Source organism: Mesoplodon densirostris, chromosome 7 (assembly GCF_025265405.1).
Source record: "Mesoplodon densirostris isolate mMesDen1 chromosome 7, mMesDen1 primary haplotype, whole genome shotgun sequence".
NCBI classification, from domain to species: domain Eukaryota; kingdom Metazoa; phylum Chordata; class Mammalia; order Artiodactyla; family Ziphiidae; genus Mesoplodon; species Mesoplodon densirostris.
Window position 1 is genome coordinate 69,496,024 of NC_082667.1, and position 18,523 is coordinate 69,514,546.

The 18,523-nt window shown below is 41.1% G+C and overlaps 1 protein-coding gene across 1 annotated transcript in view; it reads left to right on the forward strand.

Annotated features, from left to right (window-relative positions):
* Positions 1-18,523, forward strand: part of SPON1 (spondin 1) — a 274,713-nt gene that overhangs the window by 20,736 nt on the left and 235,454 nt on the right. The gene's annotated exons all lie outside the window — the stretch shown is intronic.

Genomic DNA, 18,523 nt, shown 5'->3' on the forward strand with positions numbered 1-18,523 from the left:
ATCTGCTGTAACCATTTCTCATCTCAAATTTCCATTGTTCTGGAATCCATTTTTATCTGGCATTTGCAAACTCAGAAGAAAAAAAAAACTCAGGAAGAATACTTACACCCATGGCTGGCTGCTGGGGATTCTGGTACAATTTGTGGGTTCCACAGAGCACCCAAGATATCTTCCCCATCCAAAGATATCTTTAACCCCTTGTGGGCAGGTTGTAATTTTGAATCATGTGATTAAAAAAAAAATGTCCAGGGCTTCCCTGGTGGCGCAGTGGTTGAGAGTCCGCCTGCCAATGCAGGGGACATGGGTTTGTGCCCCGGTCCGGGAAGATCCCACATGCCACGGTTTGGCTAGGCCCGTGAGCCATGGCTGCTGAGCCTGTGCGTCTGGAGCCTGTGCTCCACAACGGGAGAGGCCACAACAGTGAGAGGCCTGCGTACCACAAAAAATAAAAAAAATAAATTAAAAAAATGTCCAGCGTTTAAGATTCTGGACTTCTGGCCTAGTGGAACTGTTAATTCCATGCTCATTGTAATGTCCTTCTATGGACCTAGATGTCAGGAACTTCCTTGGCGTGTATCTGAAGGAGTTACCCAGATACAACCAATATTTGTTGGGTACTTACCATATGCCAGGCACTTGGTTAAGTGCTTTACCTTATCTTGGTTTATCTTAATTTAATTAGTTTACCTTATCTTAGTTTGATTCTCACAGCAACCAAGTAGATAGGAACTATTATCCCTATATTATAGATCAGGAAATTGAAGCTAGAGAGATTAAATCACTTACCTAAAGTGATTTAATAGTAAATAGTAAGGTGTTATCTCTCAGGTGCCTGATTCCAGTGACTAAATGTCTTCCCCATAGTACAGATCAAGCTCCTGGCCAGGTGTGTTTGGACAGTGCATCAGCAAGATTGTCATTATAGGGAAAGGAAGATTCATGCATACATTCAGCCCATAAAGCACTAAAATATATTCCTCTTGTTCTTGTTGTTCTAATTTACCTGGAGGTGTGAATGATTTATAAGGTTGGGGCAGCTGAGAGATCTGGGTACCTGAGTGTCAGGAGGGATAAAGTTCTAAGAAGGGAAAAGTTGGGGGTGGGAGATGGGAAATGTGATCTTAATATTCACCCAAACAAAATTTATCTGCTTTAAAATGATGCTTAGATGTATATACGCAGAAGAGTTGAAAGGAGGGACTTGAACAGATAGTGTACAGCCGTGTTCATAGCAGCATTATTTACAAAAGCTGAAAGGCAGAAACAACCCAAATGTCTACTGATGGATGAATGGATAAACAAAATGTGATGTATACATACAGTGGAATATTATTCACCTTTAAGAAGGAAGGAAATTCTGACACATGTTATCACATGGGTGACCCTTGAAGACATTATGCTAAGTGAAGTAAGTAAGCACAAAATGACAAATATTGTCTGATGTCACTTATATGAGCTATGCCGTCAAATTCATAGAGACAGAAAGTACAGGGGATGTGGGGCAGGGGGAAATAGGGAATTATTGAACAGATGCGGAGTTTCAGTTTGGGAAGATGAAAAAAGTTCTGGAGATAGGCGGTGGTGATGCCTGTTCAACATATGAATGTACTTAATGCCATGAACTGTACACTTAAAAATGGTTAAAATGGTAAATTTTATGTATATTCTGATAAACACACACACACAAAATGATGCCTGAGTTAGGCCAGTGGGGACATGGCTTCTTTCTTTGATGCCGTTTTAATTCAGTAAACTGATAGTCCTCTCCAGCTTGCTGTTGTCTCTGCTTGGCTAAATCTTGGTCCTTGTAACCAGTTGGTGAATACAGGGCCCTGCTCACAGTGGGCAGTAGGTATATGTTTGTTGAATGAATAAATGAACAAATTATTCTTTCTACTAGTGCCCATAACTCAGTCCTATTTGGGATTGTTCCAGGACTCCTATCTCGTTATGCATCCATCCTTCCTTCTTCTCTTAGAGCTTCTGACATCCTTTCTTGTTACATCACAGTGGTTCTCAGAGTGTGGTCTCTGGACCAGCAGCATCAGCACCATCTGGGAACTTGTTTTTTTTTTTGCGGTACGCGGGCCTCCCAACGCCGTGGCCTCTCCCGTTGCGGAGCACAGGCTCTGGTCGCGCAGGCTCAGCGGCCATGGCTCACAGGCCCAGCCGCTCCGCGGCATGTGGGATCTTCCCAGCCGGGGCACAAACCCGTGTCCCCTGCATCGGCAGGTGGACTCTCAACCACTGCGCCACCAGGGAAGCCCTGGGAACTTGTTTGAAACAGAAAATCTCAAGCCTCACCCAGACCTTCTGAATCAGAAGCTTTGAGGGTGGGGGTCCCACAACCTGTGTTTCAGCAAGCCCTCAGGGTAAATCCAATGCCCACTCGAGTTAGAGAACCAGTGTTGACATGAGACGTGGATCCAGCCCATCCAACATGAACTTCTCCACCATCACGTCAACATATCTGTTGTTTAAGCCCTAGAGGGATCAAAGTGGGAAACATACATGAAAAATGCCTAGCATACAATAATAATGCTTGTATGCCAGATACTGTTCTAAGTGGTTTACATTTTTTAACTGATTTAATCCTCAGAGTAACACCATGAGATAAGCATTATTGTTCTGTTTTTCACAGATGAGGAAATTGTGGCACAGAGCAATTCAGTAACTTTCTTAAGACCGTTCAGCTCTAAGCAATAAAGCTGGGATTCAAACGTGGGCAGTCTGGCTCCAGATCCCTGCTCCCAGCCATGTATACTGCCTCTCAATGTGTACATGTTAAGTGAAAAAATGAGTGTGTATTATGACTTTTTTATGGTAGTAGTCTCTAGGTCAAGAGCTTTATATTCGTTATCCTACTTAGTTCTCATAGCAACCCTGGGAAGTCAGGATTGTTATACCCATTTTCCAGATGATGAAACTGAGTCTCCAAGGGGCTAAGTAAATTGACCAGAGTAACCCAACATCCATGGAGGTGGAGTGTGGGGGAATGGGAGGGAAGGGACTCTGTGCCAGTGATTTTCTCACACTCATCTCCCCACCCCTGCCCTGCCCTGTGCATTAAATGCACACTTCACTTGGGTGCCCAGTATCTCCAAAGTCTGAGAAAAACAGACATAGTCCTGCCCTCAAGGAGCTTACAGCATCCTCCTTGTAACTGTGCCTTATATCAACAGGGATGGCAAAAAGTCAGCAAGTCATCAGTTGGAACATGAGCAGATGATCAGAAGCTACAAATACTGATGAAATTTTAAAAATATATGCATGGCAATTAACAAATATTTAGATATACTTCTTTGTTAACACCCTCACTCCAAATATGACAGCCTTGAGGACTTGACATCAACAACAAAATTCTAATACCCTTTAAATCTGGTGGAAGATTACATTCTTAATTCTAAAAGTAACTCTGAGAGTGGGTGATTTTGCTTCTAAATGAGAGCCCTTACTCAGAGAGCACAGACTCACCAGGTACAAAAGAAACTTTAAAGCAAACTTTAATGCCCCTTTAGACTCAGTGGGAAGGGACTGGGGCTGCTTGGGACTGGGAGGGTAAGGGTTACAGCTCTCACCACCCCGGCAGAGGCCCAGGAGAAAGGGGTGGGGCTGCCTTCTCTGCTTCCAGCTGCGGGTCCAGCGTGGCAACTTTGGCACAGACTAGAGTATCTGTCCCCAGCTGCCAGAAGGGAGAGACACGGGAGTCTGATGAGCTAGCAGGGTGTACTCATGGTTAATTGAAAGTGACAAGGAATGCAGCAGCTGGACTGCCTGTACAGAAGTAATCCACCAATCCTTTAAAATTGTATTGCTCAGAACGAGTTGCTCCCAGGAATGCTCGTGGCCCAGCCAACTGCCCAGCTCTTTCTCCCTCCTCCTTCAGGTCTCTGCTCAGAAGTCCCTTTCCCAGGGGGCGTGCCCCATCACCCTATTTGAAACTTCATTCCCCCCCTTCTATCCCTGAGCTGAATTCCCTATCCCTCTCCACCACTTAATTTTTTTTCATTGCCTTTATTGCCATCTGACGTGCTATCTATTTTACTTGTTGACTTGAGCGTCAGCTCCCCCCTTCCACTAAACTGTAAGCTCCACGGGGCAGGGATTTTTGCCTGTCTTGTTTGCTGCTATATTCCCAGCACCTTGCCCTGTGCACCTCACAGAGTAGGCCCTCCAGTTTGACAGAATTTTAAGCACAGTACTTGTACTAAAATTCAAGCTGCTAGTTTATAACACTATCACTTTATTTTATTTTTAATTTAAGGGCTACATGCATCAACTAGTTTAGGGAATAGTCTGCCAATCAAAGGAAGAAAGGTTCATTATAAAGAGGAATGTTTGCCTAAGCTTCCTTATCAATACCATGCAAACAAGTGTCTTTTAATAACTAATTATTCCATATTCTTAATCACCTGTTTATAAACTATTTCCATTATCTCTTCACTAACAATAAATATTTATTAGCTCCTAATGAGTTCTGAGCCACGTGAGATGCTAAATGAGTTTTCAACACACTTTTCTCAAAATAAACTATTGCAAGCCTGTTCTTAGGAATTCTCTCTTACTTTATAGGAAAACTTCCTCTTTTTACACTCACCTAAGCTAATTGTGACCCTTATAAGATATTAGAATTTTTCAATCTACTATTCACTACTATAAATAATGGAGTAAAAGTTTCTTGCATAAAGTTTTTTTCCTTATTTGGTATTAGTTTGCTAGAAGAGATTCCCAGAAGTGTAATTACAAATGCAAAGGATATGGACATTTTTACATTTTTGATATGTGTTTCAAAGGTGATTTCCGCCCCCCAGCCCTCCCCCAAATTTTCACTGAGCACTCTTTTCAACAACCTGAATATGGACATTCCATCAGAGTAGCCACACCCACTGATATGAAGGGAAACATATATTCCCATATCAGGGCTGGGCATGACAGGATTTGGGCAGGTCAAACTGATAGACCAAATCTAGCAAGATGAAAGCTAATGGAAGAACACAGAAAGTTACCTGCTTAGATCCAAATAACCTATTGCACCTGTACAAGAAGAGCGGTTTGGATTTATGGCAGCACGTTAAACAAACAAACAACAACAAAAGAATCTGAGGATTTTTAGTTGCCTGTAAGTAAGTTCAGAATGAGTCATTCATGAGATAGGACCACAAAACACAAATGAGGTCCCAGTATGCATCATAGGTGCATGAACACATAGATTGTCTTATGGGATTCTTAATCCGTCCTGAGAGAGCCCATAATATTCTCTTTCTTTTCCTGTAGAGTACACCTTTCTAGTGAATGGATATTACCATATAAAACATACAGTGCTTTCGTTCATTCATTTATTTGTTTATTCAAATATTTCCATATCATTTATAGCGCCCTACTTTTCCTTAAGGGTGGTTATTACAACTTATATACTTGCTTGTAGGATTATTTGTTTAATATTGCTCTGCCACACCAAATTGTAGGGCATAACTGTACCTATTTTGTTCACTAGTGTATTTCTATCAACTAGCACTGTGCCTGGTACATGGTGGACACTCAATAAATATTAGTTGGAATGATCTAATAAAAGCACTAATTACCAGCTATGTGAAAGGCAACATACTAGGCTCTGAGCATACCAAGATGAATAATTAAGGCCTGGTCCATGGTGCTAATTAGGAGGTCAAGATGTACAGTAGAACTTCGCAACCCTGGCATGCTAGGTGTACTGGTGGAGTACAAAATGGATTATAGGAGAGCCTAGATATTTATTTCCTTGGGTATTGGAGTGGTCTTGTCTGTTTACTCCAAATGTGATCATTTCCTACCTGTGACATAAAGAGACTTGTATAGAAAGAACTCTATTGCAGCATACTAAGTGTTATAATTGCTGCATGTGTGCAAATAAGAAAGCAATCATTTGTAGGAAGTGAGGAGTGGGAGCTGATCTGGGAGAAGAGAAAGGATATTTATAGAGATGATAACTTTTTTTAAATTGAAGCATAGTTGATTTACAGTGTTGTGTTAGTTTCAGGTGTACAACAAAGTGATTCAGATATATATATATTCTTTTTCAGATTCTTTTCCATTATAGGTTATTACAAGATATTGAATATAGTTCCCTGTGCTATACAGTAGGTCCTTGTTTTTAATCTAGTTTATATATAGTAGTGTGTATCTATTAATTCCAAACTCCTAATTTATCCCTCCCCCCACTTCCCCTTTGGTAACCATAAGTTTGTTTTCTATGTCTGTGAGTCTGTTTCTGTTTGGTAAATAAGTTCACTTGTATCATTTTTTTAGATTCAACATATAAGTGATATCATATGATATTTGTCTTTTTCTGTCTGGCTTACTTCACTTAGTATGATAATCTCTAGGTCCATCCATGTTGCTGCAAATGGCATTATTTTATTCTTTTTTATGGCTGAGTAATATTTCATTGTGTATGTGTGTATATATATATATATATATATACACACACACACACACACACGCACCCCACATCTTCTTTATCCATTCATCTGTTGATGGACACTTAGTTTGCTTCCATGTCTTGGCTATTGTAAAAAGTGCTGCTATGAGCATTGGGGTGCATGTATCTTTTGGAATTAGAGTTTTCTCTGGATATATGCCCAGGAGTGGGATCACTGTATCATATGGTAACTCTATTTTAGTTTTTTTTTTTTTTTTTTTTTGCGATATGCGGGCCTCTCACTGTTGTGGCCTCCCCCGTTGCGGAGCACAGGCTCCGGACGCACAGGCTCCGGACGCGCAGGCTCCGGACGCGCAGGCTCAGCGGCCATGGCTCACGGGCCCAGCCGCTCCGCGGCATATGGGATCCTCCCAGACCGGGGCACGAACCCGTATCCCCTGCATCGGCAGGCGGACTCTCAACCACTTGTGCCACCAGGGAGGCCCTATTTTAGTTTTTTAAGGAACCTGCATACTGTTCTCCATAGTGACTGCAGCAATTTACCTTCCCACCAACAGTGTAGGAAGGTTCCCTTTTCTCCAGACCCTCTCCAGCATTTATTATTTGTAGACTTTTTCATGATGGCCATTCTGCCTGGTGTGAGGTGATACCTCACTGCAGTTTTGATTTTCATTTCTCTAATAATTAGAGATGTTGAGCATCTTGTCATGTGCCTGTTGGCCATCTCTGTGTCTTCTGTCTCTTTGAGACAATAACTTTTGAGTTGTCTTTTGGGCGGTTTTAAAGTTTACAGGTGGACAAGGGGTGAAGATAAAGGGTTTGTGTGAAAACCACTGTACTCTTTCCTCTATTTTTTTTTGAAGTTTAAACCATGTTTCATGTTTATTACTTTCCAACAATAAATTTTGTTTTAGAAAATTAATATGAGAAAAAATAAGTAATAGACATTTGTTACATTTAAAATACATAATTTTTGGTTGTAGTGATCAGTATTTCATTTCTGCCCTCAACTAGTTTAAAGTGGAAAAGCACCTAACCAAATGCAGAACTTAATACACATTTAGAGCTTATAATTTAGTATAAGGGAATTAGAGACAATATACAACATAAGTAAAATATGCATGTGGTAGGTAATAGGGGTAATGGGAAAAATAAAGCAACTGGGATGGATAGATGCAATTTAAAATGGTGGTTATGGTGAGTTGCCAAGAAAAATGGCATTTAGGTAAAGACCTAAATGCTATGACAGAGCAATCTTTTCTCTATTTTAAAACTTGCTCTATTTTAGTGTTTCATTGTATCTACTTTGACAAGCGCATAGAGACCAGTGAAGGCACAGTAAACGTGTTCTCGAATGAATGAATGAATGAATGAACAAACAAATGAATGAACCAGGGGATGGATGACATGCTATGCTGGCCCCTTCCCTTCAGGAACTCACTCGGTGTAAAATGCCTCTGTGAGCTGTGATCCTAAAGGAACCATCAAAAGGACATTTTTTTTTTTTTTTTTTGCGGTACGCGGGCCTCTCACTGTTGTGGCCTCTCCCGTTGCGGGGCACAGGCTCCGGACGCGCAGGCTCAGCGGCCATGGCTCACGGGCCCAGCCGCTCCGCGGCATGTGGGATCTTCCCGGACCGGGGCACGAACCCACGTCCCCTGCATCGGCAGGCGGACTCTCAACCACTGCGCCACCAGGGAAGCCCAGGACATATTTAAAAATCAATATCAAGACCTCTTCTTCAACACTTAGTTTTCTTTTTTTAATTGATGTTTAAAATCATTTAAAATTGCTGCTTATCATTTGAAATGAGAAGCAGTGTGGCATGTGAGTGCCTGGGCTGGATGTCTGTCCTCAGGCTGCCATAGCCCTGGTCCCTGTTGCCTGATACCAGAAAGGACAATAAGTAGTTTCCTTCCAAGCCGGCAAGCGCTGAGTCTGGGGACCAGATGCCTAATCAGGACTTGAGCATCATTCCTCTCAACAGAGCACACCCTTGTTTTGTGATGGAAAATACAGAAAATGGTAAATACAGAGGATACAGAAGAGATAAAATTAGTCATCTTATAATCTAGAGATAATCATTATTAGCATTTGGGTATATTTCCTTCTAGATTTTAAGTGTGTACACACAACACACACAGGTATATGTGTATATTAGCTCCTCTCTTTCTAGAGGTGGCCATTTAGAATTTGACAGTATCATTGGTGGTCACACAGTTTATTATAACAGTAAAAAGCATCGCTATTTTTAGGCTGATCTTCCTCCTCCAAAAGGATCATGTATCTCATTATTCTTACAATTCTAGCTTCGCTTTTCTATTTAGAATGTACAGTGGGTGTCTGGAGAAAAACATGGGTTTTGGAGTTTGCAGACGCGAGCTCAAATTCTGCCTCTACCAAATGGGTGAAGAAGTCACTTAATTTCTCTGAACCTTAGTTCTTGCATCTATAAAATAGGCATGATAAAGATTGTTTGGAGTATCAGATGAGATAATTTATGTAAAATGCCCAGCACAGTGCCTGGACATAATCAATGTCTCCTCCTTCTGAGTCAGCAGCCCAAAGCCCTTTCTACCTTTCTGTGTCCAGTGAATCACAAACTCCATCCCTCTGTAGATGTGGCAGACATCTCATCTTAGGTGTAACTCACCAGCTGTCTGTCTGCCTCTACCAAGTGAGGAGAGAGACACACTTCTTCAATTCTTTCTATCTTCACTGTAATATGATTGGGAGGCTATAACATAAAGTGAAAAATGTCAGTGGATACATGATACCCAGTAAATAAAAAGAAAATTCTGTCCCACGTGGGTGCTAGCTGTTTGGCTGGGCTCAGTGACTGGCTTTGTGACCTACTCCACACAACAGCTTCACCGAAAATGGGATTCAAATTGTACCTTGACAAGGTTTCTACGCCTCAGGGAATGAGCAGATAGAGGAAACCACGACTCTCACCTCCAGGTACTAACGGGTCTAGTTACTTCATTTATTTTCATTCTCTCACTCCAGGCTGTAAGTTTCACAAGAACAGGGACTGTCTGTCTCTTTCACCACTGCACAACCAGTGTTGGGTGCAGTATCTGCCACCGGCAGGTGCTCAGTAAATATTCGTCACAAGAATAAATAAATGTATTAATTTCCCATCAGTCTCAGACCCATCCCATGAGGTGGGCACTATTGTCGTCTCCATGTTACAGGCAAGGTAACACTGAGCGAATTAGAAATGTGACAAAAGGCACAGAACCAGTAAATGGCAGTGAGCAAGGATTAAAACATCTGCAGTCTGTACCATTTTCTCTATTGAGCATCTCTTGTAGCTCCAGGGACAGATGTATGGGAGAGACAGACATAAATTGACTACTTGGTCCCCTAAAATCCTTTCTGGGTCATTCCAGGGATCATACCAGGTTTATCATCTCACAGCACTTCACATGCCATGTCCTCTGTGTTTCCTGATACTCATGTCTTACTTTCATCCTGTTTAGAATCTGTGCCCCCCTACCCCACCTCTGAGCTCTCAGACACTTGGTACATCCCTTTATTCTAGTTCTTCACACACCATGTAGCCCTGATATGTTAAAACCCTATTTGCCTACAAGGTTCTGCAAAGAGGCAGGAATCTGGGCTACAGCCATCTCTGTATTCCCACGGCCTCACGAAGGCTTGGCACTGGCCAGTTGATAAATGTTTTCCAAATTGGTGGATGACTGCTGCTGGAATTTCTGGCCCTACCCCCTTGCTTGCTGGCATTAGTTGGTCTCATGCTTTCTTGTATGGGAACTAGCATTGTTTCCACCTCTATTTTTCTAAAGCTCTGGAAGTCATTTGCAAATACATGACGGAACTGTTTAGCAGACAATATATAATGTTTACTGCTCCCAAAGCAATTTTATCATGTATGTATTAAGTAGCTTAAAAATGTCAATAAGTCACTGTGTGGCCTTGCAATCCCCTCATCTTTGGAATGAGAATGATGAGCCTTCATTCCAGATCTAACTACCTTATAGGATAGACCTTAACTGGTTTTACAAACTTGTAAGCCATCTGTATGCTTCTTAAAATAGTTAAATCCAAAGAGCAAATGGATCAAGTTTACTTAAACAATAGCCTGTTGTAGCATATTTAGGTAAATCTGTTAAATATTATAAATAATTTTTATGAAGAAAACCTTTTCATTCATTTACTTATTTTCAACAAATATTTACAAAGCCTATTATGTACAAGGCATATTCTAGGCTGTGAGTATATAGCTGCGACAAAACAGACAAAAACCCTCGCCCTTATGGACCTTGTGTTTCTAGATTTTAGATCATTTCCATGGGTTAGAGTCCCAAGTTTCTATATCAAATAGTTTTTTGGCTCTTGGCATATATTGTTATATCACTATTTATCACAGCTGATCAAGTAGGAATTTGAGTAGAAGCCTAGCTCAGAGCTTACTTTTAGAGAGAATGTGTAACCTTTGTCAAGTTACTTGGTCTTGGTTTTTCCCCTTGGACACAAAACTGTCCCTCCCATTGACCCCCAGCTGATATCCGATATTGTCCCCTTGTCCTTCATTTTGGGGAGGCTAAGGTGTTGGCTGGAAAAAGTTCCCATCCGTCTACCATGTGGTTACTAAACCCCAACTTGCAAATCCCATTCTTGTGCAATTACCTTCTTGTAATCAAGACCTCTTCAACATTTCAAGATTCTTCAAATTTGGCGTCTTTTATCCAACATAGGTAATTACTGTCCTCACAGCCTATGTCTCTGCAGACTGAATGGGCCTGTATCCTCAGCTAAGCCATCAATGCATGCTTCAAGGACTGTGTATTTCCTCTTCCCTCTGCCCAGGATGCTCTTCCCCCAGATATCCATTAAATCCCACACTACCTCACTTCTTTCAGGTTCCTCCTCAGAGGTCTCTTTTGTCAAAGAGTCCGTTTCTGACCATATTTTATAAAACAATACCCCCATAACTCTTAATCCCATTTACCCTGTTTAGTTTTCTTCTTCTGACTGATCACCACCTGACATGGTTGGTATGTGCTTGCTGGTGTGTTAGCTATTTTCCCTCACTGCAATGTCAACTCCACAAGAGTAGGGACATTGCTTTGTTTAGCACTGTGTCTGTTCAGCACTATCATGGTGTCTGGCACATAGTAGGCAATTAATAGATAGCAGTGCCTTTTTGAATTCAGCCCTAAAACCCGTTGTTCTTTTTGACAATGAAATGATACTGACTCTATGTAAAGACAAGGATTCTGGCCCACACCCTGCACTCCTTTCCTTCCCAAAGTCAGCTGACATCCCAGGGCTTCCTCACATGTGCCCATATGAGGATGCATGCTCACCCACACCTCCTGGCCTGTTTCCAAAGCAACCTGTACTTGTGCAGCTGTCTTTCTGGATCCTAGTATAGGACGTTGCCTGAATCCCAGTATAATGTATATCATTTTAGTGGCAACATAGTCACTCCACTTCGCACTGACTGCATAAGCTTGGGCCACTTAATTTAACCTTGCCTATCAATTTGGAATAATACTAATTCAAAGATTTGTAATGATTAGATAAGGATTGCCAGTTTCTGCTATGACATGTTAAGAACTTAGAAATCACCGCTCCTGTCCTCACAAGAAAAAAGCTGAAAAATTGAAAATCAACAACTCTAATTAGATCCATCAGTGAGTTGAGGTCACAAGGCAAACTGCCCTTCCTCACCCCCAAACTGGAGAGACAGGGAACACTGAGAATCACAGCTTATCAGGAGCAGAAACTACTGCAGACAGTAACTGATCAGAATACTTACACAGTAATTGATGAACAGCTACAGGCTGAGCGTGGACTAGCTTCATAGTCAAACTCCTTAGGAGCCCAATGTCAGGGGATCACTACATGTTTGTGAATTTTACCTCCAGGATCCCTACCAGGTTCTCACAGTGAAGATCAGAGAAAAATCCTCCCCTGTTGTAGGCAGAGGGAGGGGGAAAGTAACCATTTTGAAATATATCCAGAGCATTCTCCTTAACAAAGATCTTCCCTCAAGGGAAACTACCAGAGCCTTACCTGACCCGGGGGAAGGGAATTTGCCAGCTCCAGCCCCCTCTAGCATTCTTGTCTCGCATAAAGGGAGTAAAAAAAAAAAAAAAAGGCCAAGAAACTCTTCTAAAGGTCCTGGCCCAGAGACGATGACCTGATTTTAAAAAAAGAAAAAAAACCCTGAGATTTAATCATAGGATTCTAGACTGCTTCCCCTTCCCAATACTTGACCATCACATTAACAGAGCTTTAGTATAATAGCAGTGGATTATAACCAAGAGAGCTTCAAGGCATAAACTCTATTTATGAAGGAGTTTCTAGAGAAAACCAAAGATAATAGGGGAGACAAAAGTCACGACACTGGAGGAGACTGAAGCCTCTGACACCCATACTACAGCAAACATTAAATGCACAGGCTAACCCATACATAGCCAGATGAACATAACACCTCACACTAAAGACTTATTTGCCTCAGTTCCTATTATCCTATGGATTATGTCTGGCTTTCAACAAAAACTTACAAGGCATGCTAAAAGGCAAGAAAAAACACAGCCTAAAGAGACAAAGCAAACATCAGAACCAGACTTGGATATGATAGATTTCAGAATTACCAGACTGGATTTAAATAACTATAATTAATATGCTAAGGACTCTAATTTTTAAAAGTGGACAACATGCAAGAACAGATTGTAATGTAAGCAAAGAGTTTGAAATTCTAAGAAAGAATCAAAAGGAAATGCTAGAAATAAAAAAATATTGTAACAGCCATGAAGAATGCCTTTGATGAGCTCACCAGTACATTGGACATTGTCAAGGAAAGAATCAGTGAGCTTGAAGATTTCTCAGTAGAGACTTTGCAAACTAAAATGCAAAGAGGAAAAAAAGAATGAAATAAACCAGAACAGAATATCCAAGAACTCTGGGATAATAATCAAAGGTGTAGCATACATATAATGAATGGTAATACGAAAACGAGAAAGAAGTAGAAGTATTTGAAGATCGGATGAAATAATAAATAAAAAAGACTTATCAAAGTCAGTAGCTGGCTAATACTGAATGATCAATAAATGCTAGCCATTATAACTACCACTGTCGTCGTCATCATCATCATCATCATCATCATCAGTTGATAGATCAAAGTACCAGAGGAAGAGGGAAGAGTTTGGATCAAAGGGAACCTTTGAAAGAGGATGTAGTCTTGATCAGGGGTGGGAGGGAGATTTCTTTATTTGAGACAGGACAAAGGCAAGGGAAACTGGTGAAAATGCATAACAATTTGAGTATGAACAAGAAATGAAGGTAAGAGTTCACATAGGATGCTCTCCATATAATTCTGACTTTGATAATAATATCTCCCTCACAGAATTATTGAGAAAATTAAATGATGTATAACAGTGGTTTTCAAATTGTAGTGAACATCAGAATCTCCTGGGTTCTTGTTTCTAATGCATCTCTCTGGTCCTCAACCCAGAGAATTTGCTTCTATGCATCTAAGTGGATGAGGAGTTGGAGCAGAGGACCCAAGTAACTCTGATGCAGGTATTCCACAGGCCACCTTTTAATAAATATATAAGCATATTGATTGTAGCCTGGCCTGAAAGATGCTCAACAAACGTTTTTTTGAAGTAGGTAGAGGCAAGCTCACCTGCAGAGGGGCAAGGACGGAGCTGAGGACTGAGGAGATGGAAGAGGCTGGGAACAAGTTCAGGAGGGATGTGGTAGGAAGTTCATGAGAGATGGACACAAGGATTACCTGACGACAGAGAGACCCAGTTTAGAAAACACACATTCCTAGGAAGAACCTTCAGACTAGATTTGTAATTCTCTCCATCAACCCTCGAGAGCCTGGTTACAGGAGTCAGTGAGCAGGTGGTGTGATTTTCCCAGGGCTGGCAAACCCTGGGGTACAATGGAAGATGGGAAGGCACGGGCATCCAGCCATGGAGAGAGGAAACCAGGGTACCATTGAGAAGGCTGGTCAGAATCCAGGCTGGGGAGGTGGCAGTGCCTCCAATATCTCCCATCATAAAACAACCCCAAAAGTCCTAGGACCCCATACCCCACATCTCTTCTAACACTTCCTCATTTCTCTGCCTCCCCTTCAGAACCAAGCATCTCAAGAGAGCTGTGCCTACACATGTCTTTCCCATGTCTTCACTGTCCATTCACTTCTCAGCCCGCACCAGGCTGCATTTAGCCCTTTTATCCAGCAAAATGGCTCTTGGCAGTTCCTCAGTGACGTCCATGTTGTCACATCCTCCTTACACATCCTTCTCCATCGGAGAGGGCTCACCACTACTTGCTTCCTAAAACACTCTCCCCTCATGCCTTTCTGGTTTCATTTATTTATTTATCTATCTATTTCTTTATGTATTTATTTTTTATCGAAGTATAGTTGATTTACCGTGTTGTGCCAGTCTCTGCCAAGGGGGAGAGGGGTGGGGGAGGGAAGGATTGGGGGTGTGATTTTATTTATTTCTCTTTCTGGCTATGGCTGTGCCTTTGTTTGCTTCTCCCCTCTATATGACCTCTAAATCTCTGTTTCTCAAACTTGGCACTATTGACATTTGGGGCCAGATAATTCTTTGTTGTGAGCAGCTGTGCTGTACATTGAAGGGTGTTTAGCAGCATCCCTGGCCTCTACCCACCAGAGGCCTGTAGCACGCCCTCCCCCCCCCCCACCAGTAACAACAACCAAAAATACTTCCAGACATTGTCAAATGTCCCCTAGGGGACGAAATCACCCTTAGTGAGAACCACTGCCCAGATGTTGCACTCTTCCAACTCAGTCCTATGACCCTTTTTGTCCTTTCTCTACACTCAGGCTCATCTATTGCTATGGCTCTAAGTGCCATCTCATGATCATGATGCCCATTTACGTTTCACGTAAACGTTTTGTTGCCCACATCCATGTTCTAGACCTTGGGCTGAGATACAGGATAAATTAAGACTGTGCGTTTTCAAATTAGCGTGGATTTCAAACCCTGTTCTACTCTTGCTACCTGTAAGACTTTAGCCCTCCTAGCTTCCATTTCTTTGTCTGAAATAATAAAGAGTTCAAACCTGTAAAGACAATCATTAGAGTCCTTGGCACATAGTAAGTTCTTAAGCATTAGCTATCATAACTTTCATAGTCATTACCACAGCACCTTAAGGGTATGCACAATGGGCTTATGAAGCACAAAGGAAGGTCTCGTTTGCCTTGTTGGGTTATAGAGTGTTGAGAGTTCAATTCTAGAGCCTAAGAGACCCAAGTTCAAATTCTGATTCCACATCTCCACTCTGTGGCCTTTCTAAACCTGTTTTTCCCTCCTTGTGAAATGGAAGAATAATAGTACCTACTTCATTGGGTGACTCAAATAAGGTAATTCTAGGAAAAGGGTGTAACGTGATGACTAACACATGGGGACTTAACGAACATTAGCAATTATTGTTAGGGGAGCATGGGAGAGGCTAATCTTTAACTGAATCTCAAAGTCTGAAGAAAAGCCAGCCCAGGCAGAGGGGAGAGCATGAGCAAAGGATTGGAGGCATGGAAAAGAGTGCTATGATCTGGGAATGGCAAGAAATTCCAGGATGCTAGAGCATGAGATGAAACTGATGAAAGGTAGAATCTAAATGCCCTTCCATGCCAGTTTAGGACTACAGACTTATCCTTTTACTAACTGTGACCAGAAATATGTCTGTTGGCAAGGGAGAAGGATACTGAAGAGTTTTGGACTAGGGGAAAAAAATCTTAGTTAAATTTGCATTTGCAAACTCTTGTCAATCTAGAAGAGTTTGGAGAAGGTAAAATCAGATACAAGAAAGCTGGTTAGGAGATTGTGGCAAGAGCATCAGTGAGAGATTACAAGGCCCACCCATCACGAGATGAATGCCATAGACACAGAGAAGCGTAGCCAGGGTTCTTGATCACTTGAGTACGGGGACAAATGAAGGGCTGAGTAGGACTCTGAGGCTTTATGCTCAGCCTTGGGGGTAGATGGCCAGTGCATTGAACCCTTTACTGTCTCTCCACTTAACTGCCCTTTCCTCTCCTCTCTCCTCTTGTTACCAAACTGAACTTGTGTCAGCCCACCTGGTGCACAGCAAAGCCAATCTAATCTCACTGGGTTGTGGTGAAGAAAAGTACAGCATTTATTGCAGGACACCAAGCAAGGAGAATGGGCAGCTTGTGCTCAAAAGACCCTGTTGGCTTTCAGGGACAGGTTTTTGAAGGCAACGTTAGGAGTAAGGTTTGCAGGGTACCTGATCAGCTCATGTACTTCTAATTGGTTGGTGTTGAGGTAACAGGGTGATGTTTCAGGAATCTTAATCATCAGTCTCTGGTTCCAACCCGTCTAGGGTCTATGGGCTTGTGGTCAGCATCTTCCACCAGGGTCTTAGTTTCTACAAAACAACTCAGAGATATGTATCAGATTGTTATGTATATTCCTGGAGGAGGAACTAGGAGTCCTGTGATTCTGTTTTATTGCTGAACTATGGTTTCTTTTTTTAATATACATTTTTAAAATTGAAGTATAGTTGATTTTACCATGTGGTAATAGTTTCAGGTGTATAGCAAAGTGATTCAAATATACACATATAATGGAAAAGAATCTAAAAGAGAATATATATGTTCTCATATATATTTACTCTTATATAAATTTATATATATATATATATATTTTAGATTCTTTTCCATTATATGTTATTACAAGATATTGAATATAGTTCCCTGTACTATACAGTAGGTCTTTGTTTATCTATTTTCTTCTTTATTTTTTTAAAAGAAGAAAATGGGGACTCTAAGAAAATAAACAAATATAAAGTGACAATACACTCCCTCCTCCCCAATCAGAGCTGTATACAAAGAATAGGTAGTTCTCTTAGTAGTATGGTTTATCTATTTTATATATAGTAGTGTGAGTGTGTTAATTGCAAACTCCTAATTTATCCCTCCTCCTGCTTCCCCCTTTGGTAACCGTAAGTTTGTTTTCTATGTCTGTGCGTCTGTTTCTGTTTTATAAATAAGTTCATTTGTATCATTTTTTTTTAGATTCCACATATAAGTGATATCATATGATATTTGTCTTTGTCTGTCTGACTTACTTCACTTAGTATAATAATCTCCAGGTCCATCCATATTGCTGTGAGTGACATTATTTTGTTCCTTTTTTATGGCTAATATTCCATTGTATGTATGTACCACGTTGTCTTTACCCATTCCTCTGTTGATGGATATTTAGGTTGCTTCCATGTCCTGGCTATTGTAAATAGTGCTGTAATGAACATTGGGGTGCATGTGTCTTTTTAGATTATGGTTTTCTCTGGATATGTGCCCAGGGGTGGGATTGCTGGATCATATCATATGGTAGTTCTATTTTTAGTTTTTTAAGGAACCTCCAGACTGTTCTCCATAGCGGCTGTACCAGTTTACATTCCCACCAACAGTGTAAGAGGGTTCCCTTTTCTCCACACCCTCTCCAGCATTTGTTGTCTGTAGACTTTTTGATGATGGCCATTCTGACCAGTGTGAGGTGATACCTCATTGTAGTTTTGATTTGCATTTCTCTAATAATTAGCAATGTTGAGCATCTTTTCATGTGCCTGTTGGCAATCTGTATGTCTTCTTTGGATAAATGTCTGTTTAGGTCTTCTGCCCATTTTTGGATTGGGTTGTTTGGTTTTTTGACTTTGAATTTATGAGCTGTTTGTATATTTTGAAAATTAAGCCCTTGATGGTCGCATTGTTTGCAAATATTTTCTCCCATTTCGTAGGTTGTCTTTTCATTTTGTTTATGGTTTCCTTTGCTGTGCAAAACTTTTAAGTTTCATTAGGTCCCATTTGTTTATTTTTGCTTTTGTTTCCATTACTCTAGGAGACGGGTCCAAAAAAATACTGCTGAGATTTACGTCAAAGGGTGTTCTGCCTATGTTTTCCTCTAGGAGTTTTATAGTATCTGGTCTTACACTTAGATCTTTAATCCATTTTGAGTTTATTTTTGTATATGGTATTAGAAAATGTTCTAATTTTATTCTTTTACAGGTAGCTGTGTAGTTTTCCCACCACCACTTATTGAAGAGACAGTCTTTTCTCCATTG